The sequence below is a fragment of the Staurois parvus genome, unplaced genomic scaffold (genome assembly GCF_062004578.1).
Source record: "Staurois parvus isolate SC_StPar_1 unplaced genomic scaffold, SC_StPar_1.0 ptg000018l, whole genome shotgun sequence".
NCBI lineage: Eukaryota > Metazoa > Chordata > Amphibia > Anura > Ranidae > Staurois > Staurois parvus.
The window spans coordinates 1,905,544-1,929,189 of record NW_028317814.1 but is presented as its reverse complement, the minus strand read 5'-3'; the positions used below and the strand labels follow the sequence as shown (position 1 = coordinate 1,929,189).

The following is a 23,646-nucleotide window of genomic DNA, read 5'->3' as shown; positions in this document are numbered from 1 at the left end:
GGGAAGGCCCCCCAGAACAAAAAAAATTGGTGTGCCTAATGGCTTTAAAGGAGGGATTGCAAATGAGCAGTGCCATGAGAATGATCGGAGCAAAAAAACCAACGGATGCAAAAAGTCATGTTTAGGGTACAATAAAAGTGGCACCATAACATACACTGAGAACTACATTTGGCATACAGAATAAGGGATCGTGCATACTGATGCTTTTTTTCATAGACACATGGGATATGCAACTGCTGTGTACAGCCGACCATAGTAGTGAATGGCTGTATGTAATGGTATGTAGGTTTATGCTTCTACTTATGTAAACCTGCGTGTGAGCATACACCCATGAACTCAGATCACCCAGGCTATACAGCTTCATGCATGTGCAGGTATACACAAGAAGTGCCGTAAACCCACATCCAGCCATTCATTACTGTAGTCAGATGTATGCAAAAGCTGTGTATCCCAAGTGCAGAAATACACCCACAATTTATGTTGTATGCCAAAAATGTGCACATACTCTAAAAGAAATGGTAGTGTGCTTCTTCTATACAGACAGAATAACAAAAGGTGAAAATTATATTCTGCATACAGAAAACGTGAAGCAGCACTGTATTGTGTTTATATACAAAGATTTAAAAAATTATATCTAGTATATCATGTCTATATTTAAATTATCTATTATAAACTGTAACCAAAAGCACCAAAATACACATTTCCTGCATTTTACACATATAAACATTTTAGACCTGCCTTATAAAATATGGGATACCTGCCAACTACATGGGGAAGAAGGGACTAGCTCAGGTCTCTGGCGAATGAGAGGGATCCAAGGAGATTTTACATCATGCAGGGTGACAGGGTACAGTAATGGGAAGGGGGGCTTCCTGGATCTAATATCATAGAACACTGATTGAGCCCTAATACAGATCAGCTAGGCCCCTATTATGGTACAGCTCTATGTTGATGTAATATCAAAAGTTACATCTCAATACATTGCATAACTGTGATCACAAAATACACATTGGTAGTTGGCTGCGGTTTGATAATTCTAATAATTCCTTTGCAACCAGGACAGCTGTAGATAAGGATTATAGACTCTGCAGACAAAGCAAGCCTTAATGTCTTAATACCCATAGCTGTATATCGTCAAATATGAATTTTGCTGTGAAGTAGCAATATTTTCAAACCAACAATGTGGGATTGTTATTTTTCTCTGCAAGCATGTCAATGCAAAGTAGCCTGGAAAAGTGTCACTGTAAGAAATGGCTACCAATATACTGTTTTACAATTTTACTCTAGAAAAATGGCAGTTGGAATCTGACTGGGTTCCATAATAATTTTTTTTCATCCACCAATAAGCAATAATCCCTGTGAAACAAGTCGTGACATCTGCAGATGATGTACATTTTTATATGTCATAGTGGGTAATAAATAAGCCCTGTGTAAAAGTGTCTAAAGAGAAAACGGATTCTTCCTTCTGTTCACCCATTTGAACATAAAAGGGGAGCCATTGGATGCTATGGGCAACAAGTACTGCTTCCCATTAAGGGGTTAGTTCACCATTTCAGAAAAACACCCTCCTTCACCCATTTTCCTCGCTGATCTTCATTTCATCTGTGGGTGATGAACTGTTGAACTGTCAGTTCCCACACAGCTGGAGTAGCAGACCCGGGGATTGGAAATGCCCTCTCTTTTCTCCCTTCTTTCTGTAGGGCTCTTGGGATGGATCAGAGTCATTCTCTGTGCTGGCCATTAAGAATTGCTTTTGATCAATCCTAGAAGCACTGCAGAAAGGAGAGTAGAAGAGCGAGGATTTCAAATCCCCAGACCGCTACGCCATTTACATGGGCACTGGGGATAAACCGTGGAAGGGTGGGGGTGGTTAGAGTGTTAGTTCCCCTTTTCATCTTTTTCTGAAAAGGTGTACTTACGCTTTAAGATTCTTTTTCAGTCCATTTACTTCTGAGCAGTATGTTTTTCAGGTGGTTTCATGAGATTTAGAAGCATGGAACAGGTGTTCAGGCACAGAAACACGAAAAACGTTTGTGTCATATGCGCTCCCATTAAAGTCTATGGGGCCAAAAACACGTGACACAGCTTTAAAGAATGTTCAGTGTACCTTTTCACACTTCGAGCTTCAATGGACCTAGCATAGAGATGTAAACAGAACAGAAAAGAATAGGAATCTTGATGTTGAGTGATGTTGCAGGTAGGGAAAAGGTGTGACTAGGGGTTTATATAGGCGTTATAGTGTAGTAATGTAGTCAAAGTGGCAACTGCTGAACCTGAATTGGTGTCTCTGCAACCTACAGGTCACCTATGTGTTGGTTAAAGTGGTTGTAAACCCTTACATATATTGGCCTCAAGTGGTACACAGAGATAAAAAAAACCCCTCCTACATAAGTTGTACCTGTTTATCTGCAGGATTCTCTTCTCTGCATCTGTTCAAAGTGCTGAATTTATAAAACTTGTCTGACAGTTTAGAAAAAAGGAGGCAGAGAGCTGAAGTTACAAACTGCAGAGCTCAGTGAGGAGAGCTTTGAGCCTTGATTGGAGGAAGATATACACCTTTCTCCACACAGCTCACAGGAACAGAGCTGAGGCTGCCATTCTGCTGGAGGTCCCTGCCCTGTCACCATTTTTCTTTGGGTGTCAGGAAAACTTGTCAGAAGGGATTCATGCTGATAGCAGAGGAATGAAACAGAAGACAGAAATGACATTTAGTGCTCTTAATTGAGACAAGTACACACCATAGCGGGATATACTTTGTTCATATTTCATGTGTGAGGTTTACAACTACTTTATGTAAACTGTTTGCTGATTATCTCCAAAAACAACTGAGTACTGTCCATAATACTTTTTCTTTTTTATTTGCACTAATACCTAAATGTTCAGCACAAGCTTTCAGGGTGTCTACTTCATCACAGCTCATTGAATCCTAACACACAACTATTTCACTTTTGATACCAGTACTCTGTTGTTTTTGTTGCAAGTGCCTAATATAGCTACAGTCATCCCAATCCAGATGATCACAGCACACAAGCAACCTCTATTCCAGAGCGGATATTAAAGATAGCTCCAACTCACCTGGCATTTCCAGCTAGGAGACCGCTGCCTGCAGCTCAGACGACAGGAACGGTTTGCACATCAGACAGGAGAACACAAAGGTCTTGGGATCCTTCAGTGCAGAAGGCATAGAATAATACGGCTTACAATGAGAGTGCTGACAGAGACTGGAGCCCAGCTCCTGGCACTGCTAAACTTACTGTGTACACACGTGACCTCGTATACACACAAAATCCTCACAGGCTTTAGCCAGGCAACTCTGATTGGCCAGCAGCTTTATTACAAAAACAAGCTCTCCCCTAATCATAGCTCTAAATGATTCTGACAGCAGGGTTAAGGGGCATTAATGGTGGTGCCTGATCGTTGCCCTTAGGCTTCCCCAGCCAGCCAAAAGCTTTTGTTTGCTTTAAAGAGAGGGGGGGGAGCATGTGACCCTTCCTGAAAAACCACAGAATTATGCCAACATGAAGACCTTTTAAATGCTTTGTAAAATGGGACCCTAATGAATAGATAACCAGGGGGAAAAAAACAAAAAAAAACTTCCTATGCTTCTGATTTCCATTACTAGAAATCACACAAAATCTAAGTGACAACTGATTATCATTTGATCCTTTTTAATGATAATCTGTGTTAAAAGAAAGTTGTGGAACAGTGAGCTGCATAGGACAGTGCATTGTGCTGTAACCCACAGCAATCATGTTTTATCATTTTACTCTTTTATATAATGCCAGCATATTGTACAGTTATTGTATGTTAGGAAACTACTGCCTACATGGGAAGAACATATAAAATCCACTGCCTACAGAGAAAGAACATACAAGATCCACTGCCTACATAGAGAGAACATACAAGATCCACTGCCTACATAGAGAGAACATACAAGATCCACTGCCTACATAGAGAGAACATACAAGATCCACTGCCTACATAGAGAGAACATACAAAATCCTCTGTCTACATAAAGAGAACATGCAAGATCCTCTGTCTACATAGAGGGAACATGCAGGATCCTCTGTCTACATAGAGGGAACATACAAGGTCCTCTGCCTAAATAGAGAGAATGTACAAGATCTTCTGCTTACATAGAACATCTAAGATCCACTGCCTTCATAGATAGAACGCAAATTATCCACTGTTTACATGGAGAAACCATACAAGATCCACTGCCTACATAAAGAGAACTTTCAAGAGCTACTGCCTACATAGAGAGAACATGCAAGATCCACTGCCTACATAGAATGAACATGCAAGATCCTCTGCCTACATAGGGGGAACATGCAAGATCTTCTGCTTACATAGAAAGAACATCCAAGATCCACTGCCTTCATAGATAGAACATAAAAGATCCACTGTCTACATGGAGAAAACATACTAGATCCTCTGCCTTCATGAACAGAATGTACACGATCCACTGCATAGAGAGAGCGTATAAGATCAACTGCCTACATAGAGAGAACATACAAGATGTACAGACAGAACATATAATAATAATATAATATACACTGCCTAACTGCCTAAATAGGCTGAACATGCAATATCCACTCCCTACATAAAGGAAACATGCAAGATTCTCTGCCCACCTAGAGAGGACACACAAGATTCACTGTCTACATAGAGAATATACAAAATCCACTGTTGCATTTGGCAGACAGTACCTCCAACAAGCGTGGCCAATTCAAGTGAATGGGGTTGCTCCGCAACCTCCCTGCAACCCCGCTGCTGCAGGTGTGAACATGTCCTAACGTTTTAACTATCGCAACACCACCCACGTTACACCTACCAATAGAGGTGACTTATTTTTACACTGCAAACGTTCCAAATGTTTTCTTAGACCAGAATCCAGCTTTAATTGATGTAGGCCAAGTGGTCCTATACCTGATATTTGGGAACAAGCCTTCAATTACAACACTCTTTGATGTGACAGCTTCTTGTAGTAAGGCTGCAGTCTTCATTATGCCTGCCATACAATCTTTAGTATCACTGTTTGAAATATCATCAGCTGGTTTCACAATATTTATCTGACACCCAAATCTGGCTTTAGGCTGTATGAGCAAGTTCCTCTTTTGACCGGGTTAGGGATAATACATTGTTAATACCTGTAGAACAGGGATTGCTGGGATTGGTGTATGTACTATGTATAGCACTGTGGAATTTGTCATCAGTGTGTATCTCAATAAAATACAAATAAATGTTGGTAATATTTATAATAAAGATGACTTTTGTTCACAAGCATGTTCTTTATTTCATAAATCAGTCAGGAAAGCCACAATTTTGATTCTGTCTGCTGCGATGTTAGTAAAGCATGCAAGGCATTGTAAGAATGCTAGCAGGCAGCATGATAAGATTGTGCAACCGCTGTTGTTTAAAACAGGAACACTGTCTGACCTCCACTGAGCGTTTACCCTGGAGATGTATGTGCTTCTGCTTTATTGTGATGAAAATAACACTCGGTATGTCAAGTATTGTCCCTAGCAGCCAATGTATGTCAATACTGAGCATTTTGGAGTGTGGTGTAGGCATGCAGAGGAATTGAAGACCAGGATAGTCTACATATCAGCTAAAAGACAGATAAGATTCAGAAAATTGTTACCATGAACACTCCCTTATCTTTCCATAGCACACCGTGGCGTTTTCATGTTTTTCAGCTTCTCTGTCATAATTGGATTACGAAAGAATTTGAATGAAAAAAATATGTGTATTTCGCCCCTATTTATCTTTACTTCCATTGCTGAGGCTATATCCCAGAGCTTTGAAAGTGTACTATAGTACACATACCTGTAACAGAAGAGTGTAAATCCAGGGAATTCTTCTGCTGAAGCCCGAAGGGGAACCATGGTCTCCTTCAGCTGTCACCGAAAGCTCTAGCTGACCACCATGTTACTGCTTTTTACTGTAGTTATGTAGTTTATCAAGAAAAACCACTGAGAACTATGAGGAAACCGAGAGGCCGACACTTCCAGAAGTGTCAGATTCCCTTTGGACTTCAACAGAACAATTTTCAGGATTGGAGAGTAGTTTCTTGGTATGGGCAACAGGTAAGGTACGTATTTACATTTTTCTTTTACAGGTATGCCTTGCTGGTTATAATGCTGAATTCCTGATTTGAACACACCAAAATCCACTGACCTGGAACTAGCATGCACCAAATGTCGGGGTGATGATCTGCATGCTTGTTCAGGGTCAGTGGCTCAGAAAGACTTAAAGACATTGGATCAGCATGAATGCCAGACAACCAACATTTTCAACAGGGGAATGCAATGCAAAGCCATTGTATTTTATTTATTGTCCATAATGCACTGCCCTGCAGCAAGCACTGCAGCGTGCTAATAGGGCTAAAAGAGTGTGTACCACTGTGTGGTCCTGGTGTCCAGAACATTTCTGCTTGATTTTCTATTATGACTTAAAGCAAAATAAGCATTTAAAGTGGTTATAAAGGCAGAAGGGTTTCTACCTTCATACATTCTACACATGAAGATAAACAACCTTCAGTGTGCAGCTCCCCCTGCAGCCCCCCAATACTTACCTGAGCCCAACCTCTATCCAGCATTGTGGGGTCTCTCTCTCTTCATTGGCTGTGACACAGCAGCAGGAGTCGATAGCTCCAACTGCTTTCAATCACAGCTAGGGAGGAGGGAGCAGGGGACAGGACTGAGCAACCCTCTGTGTGTCCCGTAGACACACAGAGCCAATTCGGGAGTGAGCACGCACAAGTGCCCCCCAGAGCAAGCACTTGGCACTGGCAAATCATTGCATAGAACAGGTAAGCATCATGTGTTTATATATTAAGAAAAAATATTGAGCCTTTAGAACCACTTTCCAACCGTCCTATAGCAGAAATACTGCTGCAGGGCGGCACTGGTGCGCAAAATCACATTATATATACATGATTTTGAATTTCCAGGTAGAGGGCGTGCGCCTAGCCGCGCCGCCATTCGCGGCCGTGGCTGTCAATCATTGGGTCCCGGCCGGTGATTACCGAGCATCTCCGACGGGGAGGAGGATTTTTTTGTTTACTAACAGGTCTCTTCCCTGTCAGCTCAGGCACACTGCTTTGGATGGCTGTGCATAGCACAGCTATCCAAAGCAGTGTGCTTACAGTGAAGAACACTAACACGGCCCCCTAGTAAAACATTCCCTGCCCGCAGTTAACCCTTTCATCGCCCCTTATGTTAACCCCTTTCTGCCCAGTGTCATTAGTACAGTGTCAGTGCTTTTTTTTTTTTTTTGGCACTGATCACTGTATTGATGTCAGTGACACCAAGTCAGTTCCCCCCCAGTGTCAGAATGTCCGCCGCAGTCCCGCTATAAGTCGCTGATCACCGCTATTACTAGTAAAAAAAAAAAAAAATTCCATTATCGCGTCTTGGAAGAAGCCTGTACACCCTGTCGTTACGCCACCAGATCACGGAGGTCCAGCGGCCACCTTCACCCAGAAGAGGCTGCGTTCATATCCTTAAAGGGATTTTCCAGACACAGTACCAACCTTGACGTTTATCCATCCACCCTGAGCTGTCATCTCCAATGCCATCCTTAAGAGGGACTCCGGGCGGATCTCCATTGATTTGTATACTGCACATATTCTATCCGTATCCGGTGAGTGTGCATTTTAACTATATACCTGCCGCTCACATGGACTGTGGAATTACATCATATCTGGATTAACAAATAAGTCACCTTGGTCACATCATATAATATTCTGTCCTCACTATTATATATATATATATATTATTCCTATTTGGGACTATATGTATATTTTTTATTCTATTTATTTGATACATTGGATCTTACCCTAGTACCTCAGCGCTGCACAATTTTTATAGAATTTAAAAAAGGAGTTTGAATTACTTAATCATTTAAGCATATAAATATAAATCCTGCTCCCCATGTGAATAAAAGACTTAATTGATCAATAGGGGCCTCCATTGCCCATTTACTTGGAATAGAATAAATAGTAGTTATGACTTGAGTTCCTTATTAAAAGAATCTAAACATTGAAGCCATAGTTACCAGCTATATATGGGGGTGTGTTATCCAGGGCTGTTGCCCTCATCTTTCCTTTATTACTTAATAGGTCACAGACCCGAACAGGTTAAGGGTCTATTCACCCGGGCATATGTGTATTTTCTGCATGAATGCAGGCTCTTGAGGGCAGAGCCAGCAGAAGATCCTGCGTAAAATACGCACCTAAAGTACCCGCATTTAGATGCGCTCAGGGTTTAGGTGGGTACAATTCTTCCATCATTCAAATGAATATATACACTTGTATGCATTTAGGCACATTGATGCATGTTTAGACGTGTTTGTGAGAGTAAAATCTGCAGAGTTGTGCGGTCCTAGATGCAGAGGTGTCCTACTCTTATTGTGCGTGGCTAAACGCAGCACACATTTTCCCATGTAGACGCAGCTGTATGTATGGGCTCGTTGACTACTATAGTGTTGCATTTAGATGTGCACAAAACTATGCACTGTGCGCATCTAAACACAGCATTTTTCTGCCCATGTGAATGAGCCCTAAGCTTTTCATATGCTAACAGGTTCCTCCAGCCACCTTATTTGTGTGGAGGGAGGAATCTGTACTGTATGGCCCGCCGGAACTTTCTACTCTGACAGCGGCACCCACTGCTGTCAGGATACACTGATTGAAGGCTGCAGCTGATTGGCTTCTCTCTAGCGGACACAGCCAACCACTGCCTGAGATAAAATTTTGATCAGTATATGGTCAGCTTTGGTGACTCATTAAATAGTAAACCAAGGATGAGGACAACAACCCTAAACATTCAATAACAAGTTAGCAATGGCAGCTTCCATATTTCTATTCTGACATGTTCCCTTTAATACTGGCCCATGGGCAAGTCAAGCCAGAAGGCTTGATATATAACAATGTCTGAACTGTGTATATAGCCCGTAACAACCTATTTTCTTCCCCTTTTATGTTTCTAGGGTAGACTAGAAAATGAAAAGACGTATCTCTTTACTAGGGGTAAGAGACAGTACTGCTTTCAGACACTTTCAATTACAATGCCCAGTGTGTTTTTCTTGTCATATCCTGAACTGTTTTCTTTAAAGCCGCCACTTGGAGCAGATGAAACACAGCAGTGGAATTGTGCGGTTACTCAGTTTGGATCATATAGCCATTGAAATGTAATGTCTGGAGCCACCGCTAAACCAGACGTTCCTGCCTAGCAAGAATGATTAGTAGATAACGTCTTATTGTGTTCAGAAGAGAGAAAAAAATTCTTCAGGAATTACAGAGTCTGCTCACTTATCTTCAGAAGTCGCCAGTAATATGCTGGGATGGAGGTTAAATGACAGGCTACATGTAGCAATATCTCCCCCACTTATGTTGTATTGAAGAGGGTGTGATAGATGTCAGTTGGCTGTCAGACAAGTAGAGCCTAGACATCAAAGGTATGCATAGAAGGAAGGAGGACATTTAATAACACAGGTAACTGTAATAATAGACACCGCACAAACTTGGCTTAAAGGTTAGAGCATCTGTAAATGCCAAAATACATACTACGTACAGAAATATATATCGCTCTTCTAATCGTCAGTCAGGCTTCATACTCACTAACTTGTACTGTAAAAACGCTAATAAAACACTAATGAGGAGATTGAGGGGGGATATGATCAACATGTATAAATACATCAGTGGTTCATATAGTGAACTCGGTGTAGAGTTATTGATCCTGAGGTCATCATAGAGGACAAGGGGGCACTCTTTACATCTGGAGGAAAAGAAATGTAATCTCCAAACACGGAAAGGTTTCTTCACAGTGAGAGCTGTGAAAATGTGGAATAGACTCCCTCAAGAGTTGGTTCGTGTCAGCTCAGTGGATTGCTTCAAAAAAGTCCTGGATTCTTTCTTAGATACACAGAATATAACTGGATACTAACATTTATAGGTAAAGTTGATCCAGGGAATATCCGATTGCCTCTCGGGGATCGGGAAGGAATTTTTTTCCCTGCATGAGCAAATTGGATCATGCTTTGCTGGGGGGTTTTTTGTCTTCCTCTGGATCAACTGTGGGTATAGCATTATAACTTTTTTTTTTTTTGTATGGTTGAACTGGATGGACTTTTGTCTTTTTTCAGCCAGATTAACTATACGCTACTACCAGCGTTTTTTTTATCCAATGTTTTTTCCAGTGTTTTTTAAGCTTAAAAAAAAAAAAAATGCTGACATGGATTGATCCTCAAAGTTCATTTTCCCCATATTTCGGCAAACAATGTCTGCTTTTTCTTAAAATGACTGTAAAGCTTCAGGTTTTTATCAGTTAAATAATAAACATGGTATATTTACCTGCTCTGTGCAATTGTATTCTACAGTGGTCTCTTTCCTCCTTTTCTGCAGTCCCCCACCAGCACTTAGCTCCTCCTCCCTTCTGAAAGCCCCCATATCAAGCAGCTTGCTATGGGGGCACTTGTGTAGGCTCAATCTCAAGCCGGGCTGTGTGCGCCTATAGACACGCACAGCATGGCTCAGCTCTACTCAACCACTCCCTCCCTACTGGATTTGATTGACAGCAGGAGAAGCCAATGGCTCCTGCTGCTACCTCTGAGTCCTGTGAGGAGAGAGGGAGAGCAGAGCTGCTTCTTTGAGGCACACTGCTGGATTGAAATAGGATAGGTAAGTATTGGGGGGGGAGCTGCCCATGGATGGTTTTTTACCTTCTTGCAGAAAACTTAAGGTAAAAATAAAAAATTTAAAACCACTTTAAACAATTGAGCTTGGTTTTGCAAATAGATACAGTTGGGAGGCAGGACCCTATAATAAGCACTGGCTATACATAAAGGGATTTATAAAATATTAATGCAGCAATATTATGTTATTGACTGCATATGTACCTCATCCCTTATATACAAAGAAAAACAAAACATGATGGGACTTTACTGGTACAATCACTTTAACCAGCTTAAATGACAGTTCATTGTTTCTCATATGCAAACCTGTATATTGTGAACCACAACAATAAAGAGGAGGTATATATTAAAAATGTTTCAACCAATATTTCTTCCAGTCTTTGAGATTATTGTATATATTGGGGGAGATTTACTAAAACCGGAGCACTCAGAATCTGGTGCAGCTGTGCGTGGTAGTCAAACAGCATCTAGCTTCAGCTTTTTCAATTAAGCTTTGACAATAGAACTTGGAAGCTGATCAGTTTCTTTGCAGAGCTGCACCATTTTGCACGCTCCAGTTTTAATAAATCCCCCCCCCCCCTGTTTTTTTTGCTCAGGGGGAATGTAATCCTATATACACCTAGACAAGCTTTTTCTACAAGAAAATGACTCCCGGCCACACAGTATCAGCAGACTGGAAAGCTAAAATAATAAATGGTAATGAGAAATGGCTTTATCTTGGTTCTTCACCCATAAAAGAACCCTTCCAATGCATTTTGCCCATGTGGGGCTATATAATAGAGGCTCTACGATTAAAGTGATTAAATTGAAAAAAACAAACATGTTACACTTACCTGCTCTGTGCAATGGTTTCTTTTTGGGCCCCCCGCTGGCAGTCCTGGCTCCTCCCCCCACCGAGTGCTCCCAATAGCAAGCCTCTCAAGCTCTGCCCCCCCCCCCCACTCTCACCTCTTTGGCTCACTGGCTGTGAATTACAGCAGCAGGAGCCAATGGCTCACACTGCTGTGTGAGTCAATGAGGGGAGAGAGACCCAGGAGAGCCAAGGCACATCGCTGGAGAGAGATGGGGCTCAGGTAAATATTAGGGGCGCTGCTGGGGGAGCTGTACTCAGAAGGTTTTTTTAACTTTATGCATAAAAACCTAAAAAACCTTCCGCCTTTAGAACCACTTTATGCCTCACAGGGGTGAAATGCATTGGGGGGGGGGGGGGGTGCTATGGGTGGAGAATTGAGCTGATGCCAAATCTCACCGTCTTTTACTTTTTTCGATTTACAGTCTGCTGATCCTGTGTGCGGCCAAGTGCCATTTTCTTGTGGTCTAAGCTGAGCCTCACGAGCCAGGTATCTCAACCAGCTCCAGCATACACTGTCACCAGCCACAGGACTTACTTTCTGGAGCATTAGCACTGTACTGTTTATTAGTTTAGACTACATTAAACCAGCATTTTCTTTTAATTACATGATGTGTTTATGATGATTCTGTATGAATGGTTTTTAAGGCTCAGTCTTCAGGGCTGCCATCTTTAGCCTCGCTTCCTTATTTAGTTAGTTGGAGACTTGCAACGTGTGCAGTTAGTGCAGTGTTGGGAAGATTGCCCTGTATTTGGCTCCATCAATCTTCCCATCAACTCTGACCAGCTTCCCTGTCCCTGCTGAAGAAAAGCATCCCCACAACATGATGCTGCCACCACCATGTTTTATGGTGGGGATCGTGTGTTCAGGGTGATGTGCAGTGTTAGTTTTCTGCCACACATAGTGTTTTGCTTTTAGTTCAAAAAGTTCAATTGTGGTCTCATCTGACCAGAGCACCTTCTTCCACATGTTTGTGTCCCCCACATGGCTTCTTGCAAACTGTAAATGGGACTTATGGCTTTCTTTCTTTCAAGTCTTGCTACAGATTTTCAATTGGATTTAGGTCTGGACTTTGACTGGGCCATTCTAACACAAGAATATGCTTTGATCTAAACCATTCCATTGTAGCTTTGGCTGTATGTTTGTATGTATGTTTCTCCCCTGTCAGCTGCTGGAAGGTGAACCTTTGCCCCAGTCTCAAGTATTTTGCAGACTCTAATAGGTTTTCTTCTATCACATAAAATCCCAATAAAATACATTTATATTTTTGGTTGGAACATGACAAAATGTGGAAAATTTCAAGGGGTATGAATACTTTTTCAAGGCACTGTATGCACTGACGACTCTGGTGACACACACATTTCACAGAGCCTGTCTTATGGGGGTGATGAAAGAGACGTTTTAGGAGGCACAGCTAGTACAAGAAACACACCAGTTGTGACACCAAGGTACCATGAGATATGTAGTCCTTGGAAATCTAAAGTAAGGAAGAGAAGATGCAAGGCAAGCAGGGAATCAAGGAAGTTGTTGAAAGAGATGGCCAGCAGACAGGCAGCACTCACAACATGGAAGGAGATTTTGCTGATGTTACACAAGGAAAGTGTATGCTGATTTTAGATCTTTAAAGGCCAAGTTCATCTTTTGACTTAAATGTCCCATGTAGACAAGTGGCCCCAGTATGTTAAAAAGCACCATGCCATATTGTAAAATATAGTTTATTATGCTTGGCATACCTGTAGTCCTGTGATGACACCCCAAAGCCTATGGCTATGCCTATGCCATGTACATTGAACTATATTTTGCAAAACAACATGGGCCACTTAACTCAAAAGGGGAACTTTGCATTTAAAGTGGTTCTAAAGTCTAAAGACATTTTTTTATCATCCTGCATTCCCTGCATTTAGGTAAAAAATGGGCCAGTGGTTTAATAATCAGACACTCACCTGTCCCAGGATCTAGCAATGTGCTCACCCGAGCCATCCTTTTGCTCTGTCTTCTATCCCTGGTGCTGCCATCTCAACTGTGGGCACTGGCTGTGACAGCTTGCTTCACAGCCGGCTGCCCACTGCGCATCCGCGAGCTGCGCTGTGCATTTTGAATGGTTCTAAAGGACTGTGGTGAGGGAGGGGGGAGGAGAACCTCTGTCCGATCATCTAGTGCCATTTGGGAAAGAGGAGGGGGGAGAGGAAGCCTTATAGCAGAACTTCACCTTTTGAATGGAGCTCTGCTTTAACTCTAAAAGGAAGTTCTTTCAGTGTTTTGTGCTGTTTTCTGCCTGGTGCCAGGGTTCATTCAGCACATTAAGCCAAATAGCTCCATCTACATTAGTGTTCCATATCAACAGCAACTCACAAAGCACTGCATGAAAGTGAATGCATTCTATGGTGTCAGTGCATAGCAGTCTTCCTTTCCAGTCTCCCTTGGGTGGGCTCTCTTCAACTTGGCTAATGGGTTGATGAGGTCAAGAACAGTGAAGAAAATATTTTCCTTTTCTTCATAGAAAGGGGAGTGGCATTGGACCCCCCCAAAAAACTACATAATGGAATTTTTCAGGCAGACAGAATCTGTACCTGACTTTCATGGCAAATAATCAGCTTCTTCAGTTTGATCAGTTAAAATGGAACTAAAGGTAAAATTCGTTCCAACAGTCTGTCAACAAAGTCCCCCGTTGGTGTCAGCATCTCCCACGCCTTCTTTTGGGTGCCGGTTTTCTACTGTCTTGATAGGCTAGTGTGTGATGACATCACTCCATGTGCAAGAGTATAGCCATCAAGGCACTGTGCCAGAATGTAAACTGAGCTGTGCATGGACAGCTCAATATATATTCTACTGAGAATTGTGAACAGTAAGGTATATGTATCTTATTGCAGAAAAGACCCTGCCTGTTTGCAACTGCACAGTTGCTTCAGTTTTGATAAATCCCCCCCCTTCCCCCCCTACACAAACACTCGTGTGCTCAGACCCTCCAAAGTGCTCACTTTCAAGAAAGACTGCTGTTAGACTTTGTATGGCAATCTATAGTGCATGTACTAGGCTGGTTGAGGACTATAGATAAGAAGCATTCCTTTCCTTTAAATTTAATATATGATGTTGGTAATTTATTGGGTTGTGTTTTAGAGTCCTTTTGAAGTGTACGTCAGGGCAAAAAAAAAAAGCATATACAGTACATTTTGGCAATAAATTCACATTTCTCCATTCCTGTTGTAGGCTGACAGTGCAGCACCCTTTCTGGATTGAATGTGCAAGAAATTGTGTCAGCCCTGCTCAGTTTTCTTTTGCTAAACTACAGAACACCCCCCCCCCCGTCACCTCATTATTTTTGGTATATATGGTCAGCTACACACACATATATGAGAGCGTGCAAGCTGCTTTCATTAGAATTTTGATATTAGATTATTATTGTGTCATAGCAGTTCATAAGGAAATAATTTAAACACCAAAATATACTTTGTGGTCTAGAATAAGAACTGGGAGGGCTGATTAGATTTATTTAGATAATCCAGGAAGGCTGAGAGGGACACAGGACAGTTCAAAATGTTTTATATATTTAAAGAATATGCAAACCAAACATTTAATATTTCTGATCTGTGGCTGCTGTACCATGTTCTTGTATAAAAATGTTTCCTGTTCTCTTTGTATTGCTCCCTTTGTGTGAAATCTCTGGTGTCCCTGCCTCTGCTTTCCTATTGAAAACTGACCACCCTAGGCTGAACACAGAACTCAGCATGTTCTCCTCCAATAATCAGACCCCCCCCTCCCCCCGCACAGCCATTTACTGGGAAGATCAGTGTGCTCTTGTGTCTCCTCCCTGAGCTCCCTCTGCACCTGAGAACAGAGGGTATGATCACTTATAAAAAGGAAAAAAGGGTAATTACATATTTTTTTAATATGTATACAAAAATATTTTCAAAAAAATATACTTATGTGCTGCCATTTTAATTAATACCACCCCCTAATTCAAACTGAAAGGTGTGTTCACCACCAACTAAAATGAAATAAATAAAATATGCCTTGTGTTGTGTTGCTGCTGGTGCAAGGAAATAAATAAATATATATATATATGTAAGAATACAATACTCCTTCCTATTGAAATTAAATCATCCAAATATTGTGTGAAAACCCCATTACACTTTCACTACTCAGCATAAATGAGTACACCCCTTTTGAAAAGTAAGATTTTAATCAATATCTCTATGGACACAATACAATTTCCAACATTTTGACAAAACTGAGTTTTATAGAACATTTGTTTTGCTCATTACATGAAAGTAAACTAAATATAACTTAGATTACAATTAAATTCTCAGTTTTACGCAAATTAGTTGATGCAAAAATGAATACACCCCACAATAAAAACTACTACATCTAGTATTTTGTATGACCTCCATGATTTGTAAGGACAGCACCAAGTCACCTAGGTATGGAATGAGCAAGTTGGAGACATTGCAACATCGATCTTTTTCCGTTCTTCAAGAATGACCTCTTTTAGAGCCTGGATGCTGGATGGAGAGTGATGCTCAACTTGTTTCTTCAGAATTCCCCATAGGTGTTCGGTTGGATTCAGATCAAGAGACATGCTTGGCCACTGAATCACTTTCACCCTGTTCTTCTTCAGAAATGCAACAGTGGCATTAGATGTGTGTTTTGGATCATTGTCATGTTAGATAAGTGCACGTCGACCAAGGGCACGGAGTGATGGTAGCATCTTCTCTTTCAATATAGAGCAGTACATCTGTGAATTCATAATACCATCAATGAAATGTAGCTCCCTGACACCAGCAGCACTCATGCAGCCCCACAGAAGGATACTGCCACCATCATGTTTCACTGTAGGCACCATGCATTTTTCTTTGTACTCCCAACCTTTGTGACGGCTTACAGTTTTGAAGCCGTCAGTTCCAAAAACATTTATCTTGGTCTCATCACTCCAGAATACAAAGTCCCAGTAGTCTTCTTTTTTTCAGCATGGGCCCTGGCAAATTCTAGGACAGCTTTTTTTGTGCATGGGCTTTAGGAGAGGCTTCCTTCGTGGACAACACCCATGCATGCCATTCCTCAGCAGTGTATGCCATATTGTGTAACGAGAAGCAATCGCCCCAGTTTGGCTTTCTACTTCTTTAGCTAACTACCGTGAACTTGCATGGTGATTTTCTTCAACCCTTCTCATCAGAAGACGCTCCTGTCGAGATGTTAACTTCCGTGGATGGCCTGGACGTCTTTGTGAGATGGTTTCAGTTCCATCTTTGTTAAATTTTTGAATCACTTTTGCTACATTATTCTGACTGATAAGTAAAGCTTTACTGATCTTCTTGTAGCCTTCACCTTTCTTATGTAAAGAAATTATTTTCTTAAGCCTTGTGCCATTTCTTTTGCACGTGGTGCCATTGCCGACAACATGAAATGGGAAGGGGTTTTCTTTGTTAAGTAACACCCTTTTATAATCAACAGTCTGCTGGACACCTGTTTAATGAATAATTAGACTCAACCTGTAGATGAATTCTTGTTACTTAGGATTTTGTTGTCTAAATTTAGCTTTGACCTAAGACTTTCATTGGGTCTTATTCATTTTTGCAACAAGGTCTTGAATAAACTTGTTAGGAAAAATTATTTGTTGTGTGTGAAAATTAACAAATCTTGTTTGCGATCAATGGCCCCCATTTGTGGGAGTATTTTGTAGTATAGTGTCCCATAGAAAATGTTGATTCTGAAGGAAAGTAAAAAGTTTTCTGGCATTTCTGTTGGGGTGTACTCATTTATGCTGAGCACTGTATGTACTGTTCAAATAAAAGTGCACATGCAATATTTAGTCCATTCTAATGCCTTCAAGATATCTCCCTTTTGCTTACTAATATCATTAAATGTACTGCCAAGTAAAGAACACAATGTGAACTGATCCCACTATCTCGGTGCTGTAAGGTAAGGACTCCACACTCTGTGTGCCATTGTGTTTATAGGTATAGTCTCACCTTATCTTTTGACCCATACATCAATATAGGTCAAAGGAGCATTGTCCTCACTCTTATTCTGCCTTTCATTTCTATTTTAAACTGAATGGGTTGTTTTACAAGGTGAGAGTTTACATATACTTTAACAGACCAAACGTTAAAGTTAATTAAATATCTTGTCTTGTGTGGTAGACTTACATGTATTTATTTACCTTTTTTTGATGCCATACAGCTGTATTTGCACAGGTAATTAAAGAAAAACATCTGTTAATTAAACACCATAAGGTTGTTATATATAGTATATCTAGCAGGGGGTATGAACATCATGGCCAACAGTAGGGCTATGTTTTTGGGATAAGAAAATAAGTTTCTATATGCGTGTTAGTTTTGTGTTTTGAAAAATTCTGCATGACCTAAAGACTACTGTACCTTTAAGTAATGAAAAAGAATTAGTGAATATGTATTGCATGTATCCATATTGGCTGATGGGGATAGCAGCATGGACGAATGTCTTACTACCACTCGTTCTCATTAAGATATCTGTCTGCCTATGGTCAACTATCTAGATCAGCCTTTCTCAACCAGGCTGCCTTGAGGTTTCTTCAGCGGTGCCTTGGCGAAATGTCTAAAAATTGCCCAAAATTTGAACACAAGCCAATGGGTGGAACAAGCCTGCCTTTTAGTTACACAAAGGTACAGATTTTCATTGTGTATCATTACAGCCTTCTAGCTGCCGGCGTCCTGACAACCAATGACATCATCAGTAGATAAGGAGTATGTTGGTTGCTTGCACAACATCTTAGTTTGACCGTCTCCTGCCCCTTTCATTCAGTGCTGGGGTCACATTAGCACAGCGATGGAGAAAAACTGAGGGAGGAGAGAAACATTTGAATACTGGTCAGTACCAGTGTGCAAAAGTATTTGCTTTGGAAGAATAAATCACCTCTAATGTTGGGTGTCCTACATGTGTGGATGTTGCTGCTTTATGTAAAACTATTAGAATAGTTTTTCACATTTTAGAATGGGGTGCCCTTTTAAAATTATGGACAGTCTAGGGGTGCCTCAAGACTGTCCATAGTTTTAAAGGGTGCCTTGGGACTGTCCATAATTTTAAAGGGTACCTTGACTGAAAAAAGGTTGAGAAACACTGATCTAGATGATTGTGGCTGAACTTGTTTTTGAAACTGCAGCCTACTTATTCATTAGGAACCAGTTAGAGACTGAGAAATATTGAGGCTGCTTTACCCTGTAGTAGAATATCCCTTTTATTCCACTTTTGTAACAAATTAAGCTGTTAAACTAATTATAACATCTCTTCCTTGTGGAGGCTCAGTTGAAACAGCTGCATTTATTTAGAGATAGGTTGAATTATTTTTTTAGAATTTAAGGTTGTAGCAAAGTCAGTTTTTGTACTTTTACCTAAAGGTTAGCCTATAATAAGGCTTACCTGTAGGTACTGTAAATATCTCCTAAACGTGCACCATTTAGGAGATATTTACCTGCGCAGAGAACCAGCACATGCGCTCTGAAGGAACGGCATCCCAATGCCCTTCCTTCAGAGTTGTGTGCTGTATGAAGTGACTCCAGCACGCATGCGCAGGAGTGACGTCATCGTGCTTGGCCATTCAAGCCGCCGGGTCCTGTGAACCCAGAAGAAGGACTGGGTGAAGATGGAAGCCCTGTCAGCAATGACAGTGCACCTCTGGAGGGCTTTGTTTTAAGGTAAAATTACATAATGCTAGTATGCATATTATGCCATTGTCTTGTAGGTTTTTTTTGTTTTGTTTTTTTAAAAGGTTGCGGTTTACTACCATTTTAAAGTCAATTCGAAATTATGGTTGAGAGGGTTTGAAGGGTAAGCACTAATGTATATAATTTAGGTACTCTAACATTTTGCGTAATATGTCAGATATTCATAAATACAGAAAATAATAAATATTATAAAGGCCCCTTTCACGCGGGGTGTACTCTGCCTGTGATCCGCCTGCTAAGCAAGGGTTCTGTTTGATGATCCCTGCTGTGCAGGCAGATAACAGGTTCGTGTCCGTTCTGCTTATACAGAGTGGACACAGACACAGCCCTGCTCTCCTTCATGGGTGGTTGGATTTAAATGGACCACCTGTCCGTGTACACTCAACTGCCTTAAGATCTGCTGGACAGATTTTTAGCAGATCAGATTGGATTGGTGGAAAACGAACAGGTGGACACAACTGGAACATTCGTGTGAAAGGGGCCTACATTTTTAGATTGTGTCTCATAGCTGGCTCTTTCAGTGCAAGCAGTCCTAGGCATAATTTTTATCTAGTGCATGCCTTCAGTGAAATGCCTAGAGCAGCCTTTCTCAACCTTCTAATTCAGAGGAACCCCTAAAATAATTGTCAGGTCTCATGGAACCCCTGCTAAAACCAACTGATCTGGGGTCAATGGGAAAAAATGCATCTTAGATTGGTGATCAGTGGGGAAGAATGCTCCCCTACAGTGTGGTCAGAATGGCATCCTTAAAGACTGCTAAAAAGATCCTTGGTGCAATGCTGCGGACTTTGTCGAGTGTTATTGGTCTCACTACGCTGCAGGTACCATTAAATAGGAGGTCAATTCACAGTTTAAGGAACCCCTAGCAACTTCTGGAGGAACTCTAGGGTTCCTCAGAACCATGGTTGAAAATGGCTGGTCTAGAGGTATGCACTGAAGAAAATATTTTTCAAGTAAAGGAGGCACAGGTAATATTTCCCTGTGTTGTCTGAAAGAAGGTATCCATGGTACCTCTATAGATGTGTTAATTCCTGCTCATCTCTACCAACTTTCCTGGTGGCAGCTAAGAACATGCACTGCTAAAGTGATGCGGAGTACCTTTGCTACAATTCTGTCCTGTATCTACAAATATTTTAAACAGAAGGATATTTGAACTGAAATAACATTTTATGAACCCATTATTGTTCTTGATAGACTTTATTTCCAGTCTTAATTAACTTGCCCAGATTTATTAGATAAGTGAAGGGGGTTTAAAAGTGCATTTATTCTTGGAAAAACCACCACTCAAAAAATATGAAAGTTACTACTGTAAATGTCTCTCTCTGAAAATACTAGTTGCCTGACAGCCATTCTTCTGCATTAGTATTTTGAGGAGGATCATAGGACTTGTCTACCAATGGTAACCTTGGAACTTCTCTTATGACAGTGGCACTTTAAGTCTTTGTTAAAGCGGAACTGTGCATCTGAGTACCACAAAGCAAAAATGCTGTTTAATACATTTTTAATATTAAGAGCAAACTTCCCCATCCATCCATGTCTCCATGCTTTTGCTTTATTTTTCTGAGAAATCACTTTGAAAGACACCCATGGCCATCTTGAGTAAGGGCAAATGATCCATGTAGCATTGACTTCCTGGAATCCATCTGACCTTAGTTCAGGCATACAAGCTGGAGGGAGTGCTTAGCTGAGAAAAACCCTCATTCCCTCGAGAAGACTTCTGGGATCTATGACATTATTTGCCTAGAAACCAAGAAGTAACTGAAGAAATGTAAATTAAGAATAGTTTGAAACAAGTAAATATGATATACTATCTATTAACTAATGCTAGCAGTATAACAATTTAAAATAGTCCTTGTTGATTGAGAGAGTGAAGTTCCACTTTAAACACACAGGGGTTGATTTATTAAAAGTGGAGAGTGTAAAATCTGCATAGAAACCAATCAGCTTCCAGTTTTTTTGTTTTTTTTGTCAAAGCTTAATTGAACAAACTGAAATTTGAAGCTGATTGACTACCATGCACAGCTACCCCGCACTTTACACTCTCTAGCTTTAATAAATCAACCCCATAGACTTTATTTGATTGATTTACGTTAACTAGGTATACTTAAAGTGACACTGTCACCATGACTCCGCAATGTATCTGCAAAAACCCCTTTCTCCCCCGAATCATTGGCTCCTTTCTCTCCGTTGCAGCATTCAAGTACAGGGGAGCATGTGGGCTTCTCCCTTCCCCTGTGACGGTGCTTGGGCCTAGCAGCTAATTGTTTTGCTCAGCGTTATCTCATGTCTGATTTTAGTTTGGACTACAGTCAGGACTGGTGCTTCCACTAGGCAAACTAGGCGGCCGCCTAGGGTGCACTGCCACCAAGGGGCACCTGGGTGTAGCACAGGCCGATACTCTATCTGTGTGGAATGCTGCCATGTCATGAATGATCCTGCAGCTAGGAGGTCACTGCCACTAAGGGGCACCTGGGCGTAGCACAGGCTGATCATCTGTGTGGAATGCTCCCACGTCATGAATGATCCTTCAGCTAGGAAGTCAATTCCTTCAGCTGAAGGGAGGAAGAAAGGACAGAGGAAGATGCCGGGTGTCTGGGGCCAGTGCAACAGCTGAGCTGCTGCTCCTTCCAGTGTTCCTCTCAGACTCAGTCCCTTACTGCAAGCTGGATGGCTACTGTTGATCACTTTGGAGTTCCAGCCCTTCTCTTTCTATTCATCAGTGAAGGCGGAGCTGCTCCTGTGGAGGAAAGTAATGTCTGACTCTGATGTCTCATGTCTGTGTGAGTGTGACCCAGCCGGCCTGACATCTCTCACATGTGCAATATGTCAGTAAGTTATGACATCATCACGATTCCACAGCCTGCTCTTCCAGTGCCTGCTTGGCCTGCTGAGCTGTGTCAGTGTTGGTTTGTTGTGTCGAATCTGTCACTGTGTGGGATCACTCAGTTCAGCTGCCTGCAGCGTTTTATCTCCCCCCATTGCCTGGGGAATTCCAGCCTGTGGATCTATTATCCTCCGCTCACAACAACTGTCTCCCTGCCACTGCCAGCCACAGATACAGTCCATCCGCAACACTGATTTTGTCGTTAATATTGGTGTTGGTGGCATCCTATGGCACTTATTTTTGCAAATTAAAAGAAATCTAGCAGTTTCATGTTTTGTTGATTTAATATTGTCTACAGTTTTTAATTTTTTTGGGGGGGGAGGGGGCAAGTAGCTGGTCTTGCCTAGGGGGCAAAATAGTCTAGCAATGGCCCTGACTACAGTGGAGAAAGGAGGGAAGAGGGGGTGAAGGCAAGCCAAATTGAGCAGGATATGGACCTTTGCAGAGACTCTTACTTTGCCCTGCATGAACTAGATGACACTGTCTCTTTAAAATAGCTTTAAGTGATCTATCCATCAGATGAAATATTGCATTCCTCCCTTCCCTGCTGGTTCAGCAAACTATCTGATTATTTTCTATTTACATCTAAATAGTTTCCCTCGATTAACTGTCCTTCTTTATGGAGGCAGGCTGGAAACACTACTGCCTTTGACAGCGGATAAGAGGGAGACATTTACACATTTGTGAGCAGTAGTTTGTATCCAGTTTACAGAGCTCAATGTGCAGATTGTATTTGAAGTGGCTGTATGAGGAGGAAGGAGCCTTGTCCTGATTAAATGCAGAACAGCACTGCCCCTCTGGCACAATTACAAAAGCTGTACTGTTTGCCTGCCACCTAACCTAATTCCTATTTGTACTCCAGGATCCTAACCGTTACTCTACACCAGTGCTGAAAACAAGGATGACTGATTGTACTTCTTGTTCCTGTTTCCCAAGCCATGTTGTCCACACAATACATGCTGTTTCCCAGTGACTGATCAAGTATTTAAACATACATGGAATTCTGGAACTCTGGCTCTGCTTAGTATACAAGCCAGAAAAGGCAACTGTATGGGTGTTCATTGGGATGGATTGAATAGAAATTCAAAGTGGTGTGAAAAGGCAAACATATTGCGAAAAACAGCATGGTTCAGATTATAGGAGAGACATCCTTTGTGTACAGAGGTTTCTTCTTTATAGACATTGATGATATAGCCAGACAGATGTCTCTTCATGCATTTAATTTCTTTAATCAATTTTACTTGGGGTACCTTTTTAAAAGTGCCTAAATTAACTTTGCTGAAATCTCATTACACTATCATTGGGAATCCCTTAACCGTGAAGTTTAAATATTTCAAATAATTTACTCCCATCAGTCAGGCTGATAAAACAAGCACTTGATCGGGTACTATGGTTTCCTCCCACACTCCCAAGACATTCTGGTAGATTAATTGGCTCCTGTCTAAATTAGCCCTAGTATGTGTGTATATGGATGTTAGTGACCTTAGATTATACACTCCTTGAAGGGTTAGGGACT

General features: G+C 41.3%; 2 protein-coding genes across 3 annotated transcripts in view; one reads left to right on the top strand and one right to left on the bottom strand.

Annotated features, from left to right (window-relative positions):
- CHLSN (cholesin) overlaps positions 1-23,646 on the top strand; it is a 523,051-nt gene that overhangs the window by 315,096 nt on the left and 184,309 nt on the right. The gene's annotated exons all lie outside the window — the stretch shown is intronic.
- Positions 1-23,646, bottom strand: part of GPR146 (G protein-coupled receptor 146) — a 95,338-nt gene that overhangs the window by 38,328 nt on the left and 33,364 nt on the right. Inside the window, exon 1 of one of the 2 annotated variants that reach the window (XM_089681998.1) lies at positions 3,076-3,223. The exons of the other annotated variant lie outside the window; for it this stretch is intronic. The gene's annotated coding sequence lies outside the window, so the exon portion shown is untranslated. Of the gene's footprint in view, positions 1-3,075; positions 3,224-23,646 lie in introns of those variants that run through there. 2 annotated transcript variants of the gene reach the window in all.